Source organism: Papaver somniferum, unplaced genomic scaffold (assembly GCF_003573695.1).
Source record: "Papaver somniferum cultivar HN1 unplaced genomic scaffold, ASM357369v1 unplaced-scaffold_21, whole genome shotgun sequence".
Classification (NCBI taxonomy): domain Eukaryota; kingdom Viridiplantae; phylum Streptophyta; class Magnoliopsida; order Ranunculales; family Papaveraceae; genus Papaver; species Papaver somniferum.
In genome coordinates this window covers 10,120,770-10,125,628 of record NW_020631041.1, presented here as the reverse complement: position 1 = coordinate 10,125,628, position 4,859 = coordinate 10,120,770, and the positions used below count along the sequence as shown (strand labels likewise).

Genomic DNA, 4,859 nt, shown 5'->3' with positions numbered 1-4,859 from the left:
CGAGATTCAACTATCTTTTTCTACAGCCCTAATCGTCTATTTGTTTTCGTGTGCAGCTTAATATACTTTGATTGTTTAACATCGGTGATGTTTAGTTTGTTACCATGACTTAGAGAAACGATGGAGCAATCAGTGGGTGTGATTTCAGATCTGAAATTGGGTGAATATTGGTACGAATTTGTGTGGGTTTGAGCATAATTGAAAAGGGAATTTTTGTGTCGCTGCTCAACAGATGGGATTAAGGAATTGAAGTTAGGGTTCAGTGTTTTTGAGATATAAAGATGACATTGTTGATAAGGGGTCGGTGGTTTGAATATGAAGATGATTATGGGATTCCTGTTGAACTCAAAAGTAGAAGATAGATCTGCTCTGAAGATCAAATGGTTGAATCTGTGAATAGGTGGAGGTTAACAAGATGAATGGGTTGCTGAGTGTTGAATCGAGTTGATCCAAAATTAAAAGATGGATGATGGGTTGTTGGCGTTGTTGAAGAAAAGGAATCGAAGATGAAGAAGAAGAAAAAAAACGAAACAGAACTGTATAAAGTATGGGTTTGAGAATAATTCTGTCCTAAAAAATTGGTTCGCGCTTTCAGATTTCTGGACATAAGTTTCACGGTGGGAAAGATCCGAAGAATGGATCTCCCTTTAGTTTTCACAACTAAATAATCACGATCTGCTCAATCGTGATTCGTGAACCATTTTGACAACTAAAAACACCGCACGCGTCATACTCTCGTATATGAACAAAACAAAAAAAGAGGAGCTGAAATTACTATACTGTCCCCTGATGAAAGTTACATAAACGCCCTCGGTCACACTTGACTTGACTTTCCCAGCATTATTCAATTCATTTCTCCTTCTCCTTCCTTCACTTTCCAAAACCATTCGATGAAAACCAGAGAAGAGAAGAAATTGTTGTTAGACTCTCTAATATGGCTTTCTATAATTTGGAGCAGATTTAGAACTTACACTTGTGTGAATTAATGTTATGATGTTCTATCCTGAGGATCTGGTTTTTTCTTTTATTTTTTCGATTTATCTTCTGCTTTTAGTTCGAGTAATCATTACCGTTTCTATATCTTTGTTTAGGTAAACGAATTGGGGTTTTAGTATGAATTTGGGGATGGATGTTTACTATTCAACACCGAGTGTTATGGAGATAGATAGATGCCTTTTAAGGTATTTTAATATGCTCAGATTATTTTTAGGAATCAAAAATTTGGTTAAATGTTGCTAAATATAACCTTGATTCACATGAGGGGCTTAATTGCCTTCTATAGTTTATTTCTCCTCCTGTCTTATATGAGTTTTGATTGAAAACATGTTAGAATCTACACACAATTACATTTGGCAGAGTTGTGATTTTGTTACTGTTGTTTATTGTTGTTTTTTTGGTCATATGAGTTAGTGAGCATATGCAAATAGAATAGAGATAGTCATAAACACAAAGGTATGATTTCCAACTAGACATCACTACAGGGTTTAAGGGAACAGGAAGTATGTCAAGAAAGGATTTGGTTGGGAAATCGAAATGACAAGTGATACGGTAATGGTTTAGAGGCATGTCAGATTTGAGCAGCTTGCTTTCTTTCCTTTCTTTCTTTCTTTTTGGTAGTTCAGAAATTTGAATAGAAATAGATTTGTCATCTATATATAACTGCTATGTGTATGATTTGCAGAAATTGGTACTAGTAAACGTGGATTCGAGGAGGGTGAAATTGTTAGTTTAGATGAAGGAGCTTTTGCAGGAATAAGCAAGAGAAGATGCTCAAATTTCGTACTCAATCCGGGGCACGATGGATTAGATCTTACTCCAGTGCCCTTGAAGAGCTTGCGGAATCGATTCACTGCTAACCTTAAGCAAGCTGCAGACAGCAGTGGATAAATTCAGCTTGCTCCGAGAGATCATGCCACTTCGATGGAGATTCTCGACAGGCGGCTGGTATGTTCATTTATTCTCTTTTGTGTTTCTTACGGGGATATGATCTTGCAAATTGCAAGCTTATTACTTCACTAGTTTGTGTATAAGTATCGTATCTGGTGAAAAAAATTGCTTGTTCAGTACAATGATGTTTGTGTAACCCACATGCATAGTTAAATAGCTGCCGTGATGACGTATCTAAATGCAAATTATTAAACTAGTGGCGCCTAAAGTGTAGCTACTAAAACTGTAACGGCAAAGTCTTACGTATTTTACATTCTTACTCCAAGTGTTTATTTAGGTTGTTTGATTTATATTCTTTATAAGTCATGTAAAGCAAGATCCAAGTCCTAAACCTTGAAGTTCTGATTGGCCCTCAGTGAAAATTGTTCGAGAAAATGCTCAGCGACATGATTAGCTTCACCTACCTGTGCTCCACATGGTGCAGGAAGCAGATATTTCTTAGGATAACTTTTAGACAACTTGTCAGCTGGAAGGTTTCACTCTAGAAGGCTAGACCTTGGACCTAGCAACTGCTGAGTGATTCTTGGTATAAGAGTAGACCCCAAACTGGAACTCTTAAATCTACTAGAATAGATTAACGGCAGAAAAATGATGCATTACGAGGTCTAGCATTGATAAGTCATGATTCGGGTTTTCCCATTATTGTTCACCTCTGGTCTTTCTGTTAGTTTTCTAAATTCACTCTACAGTGTTGGCATGTGTTGCTTTTGTCTATTTATGAAGTATTTTATGAGCAGTTCATGAGTAATTTTCATCTTCAGCCATCGGATGCAAATATCATTGATACATATGCATGTGATCCGAAAGTTTCTGGAATGATTTTTACATATTATCTGGCAGATTTATAGGTTAGTACCATTAGTTTTGTAGTTGAGAATATGGTAAACGATAAAATCCTAGCCCATCTTACATAGTTTTGATGTTGAACAGTTAAAGGTTGCACTTCCAACTGTTGCAAGGCCAATAATGTCGCTGGGTGCCAGTGAAGATGTAGTTTGGCAATATAACGTCTCATTTATGTTGTTTGTCATAATGGCGTTGCCATGTTGTATGAATAGTAAGAGCAGTGCTGTCCCGCGCGGTCACGCAGGACAGCTTAATAAGCTAGCAGTCTTTGGGGCGTTGGATTATATTGCTTACTGTTCTATTATATTTGTTTTAACTCTTACTTCATTACAGCTGGCAAAGTTATAACTATTAAAATAGAACCTTGTATTTTATTTTTTTATGTCTTGTTAATTGTAACTATTCTCGACCATTATCATTTTTTAGGTTCTTCTTCATTTTTCTTGATCTCAGGAATAAAAAATTTCTAACTGCCAAAGAAAAATGGTTGAAATATTGGTGAAAATTAAAAGAAAAGGAAAAGGGAAAGAACAAGAAAGTAGTTGATGTGATTGATCATTCTCATTGCTGCTTGTCCCTGTAGTAATTTGTATTGCTGACTTGAGATTATTCAATTGAAAATAGTTTTCAACCTAAAGTCGTTTGCATTTTTGAACTTGCAAATTCATCTATGGTCAACAAAATATACAGTCTATGTTGCTTACATTGTAGGGAATATAGATGCTCGTTCAAAGCTGGCGGCTGGTAGCCTGAAAATACCACCATACTCAAAAAAACAAAACAAAAAAAAAAAACAATTGCAGCAGCTAGTATGCTGATTGGTTATTGCTTTGTGGTGGCTTTCGATATGTAACATCGTTTAGCCAAACTCTGTTAACATGTAGGAAATTCCCTTGGTCGGTTGGTCCCAAAATGTACATTTCTGTCATTGCAGAGCTTGATCTGCAAAGATGAAATTTTTTCATTTCCTAGATCAAGAAAAATAAGCTGCTAGCATTAGAAAAAAGAAAGAAGAAGATCAGTGATAATGGTCGAGAGTACTGAGAGTTGTAGAGAAGTAAAAATAAGGACCTAAACAAGACACAAAATAAAAAAAATGGCAAAAGTTAAAATATTTGTAATCTAACGGTGAGGAACATAATCTAACATCTCACAGGCTGCTAGTTTACTAAGCTGTCCCACGTGTCCATGCGGGACAGCACTGCTCATTTAGTAATGTGAGTTAGCCAGTCCTGATTCTGTTGATTCCAATTGTTTTTATTATAAAGACCTCCTTGAAGGATTTTGTTTAATCCAGTTTTTCTTTAAGATTTTTCTTTTTAATTTCCTGCATTTTAGTTATACAATTACTAATATTACCTGGTTAGGTATAAATGTTGCCAACTCAGATAATAGTTGGACTTGTTACTTGTGGTGGATAGTTTTTGCGGATTTAGTACCATCTGTCATGTAGTAAGTAGTGTACTCACTCAGCGTCTTTGATTGCAGTGCATATTTGGTGGGTCAAAGTTGTCTATGCTATCTAATTTTTAGCTCAAATGTGAATGTTCACGACTTATTGTTTTAACAGAGATGGTTCAGCTCTAGACATAGGACTGCATGTGCCCTAGAATCATAAGATAAGCTCAGCAGTTGGATGTGAGCATTGAGCCGAGGGATCCAGGCCAAGGATAGAAAGCCACGAGTTAGAGAGTGGGTTTTGTCTGCGGTGTGAGTTGAGGGGATATGTGCTGGTCCACCAAGGTTATTCCAGCTTATATCTTGGATTTTAGGTGTTCCAATGTCTAGTACATGGGTGAGTCATTGTCTTAGAATATGGTGTAGACTTAGGGACTCGGAGCGCAATATTGCTTATGGTTCATACTTTTAGCTTCACAACTAATTGCTTGGCACTTACGGTTCAGTACTGGAAAGAGACTGACAGTGCTACACATTCCCACCCATTTCCTCCAACACGTGGCATCTATCTAAACCTCTGATCTAGAAACTGACGGAGACTTTTGGAAAACGGTCCGCATGTTATAACCCCAAAGGTGTAACTATCCATATACAAAAACTCCAACAAA

General features: G+C 36.7%; 1 long non-coding RNA gene across 1 annotated transcript; it reads left to right on the top strand.

The window, feature by feature from the left end:
- The first annotated feature begins 850 nt into the window (after positions 1-850).
- LOC113339786 lies at positions 851-3,213 on the top strand. Its single transcript, XR_003355127.1, has 3 exons — positions 851-1,548; positions 1,682-1,944; positions 2,878-3,213. It is a non-coding gene; the product is annotated as an uncharacterized LOC113339786 (long non-coding RNA).
- The last annotated feature ends 1,646 nt before the right edge of the window (positions 3,214-4,859 follow it).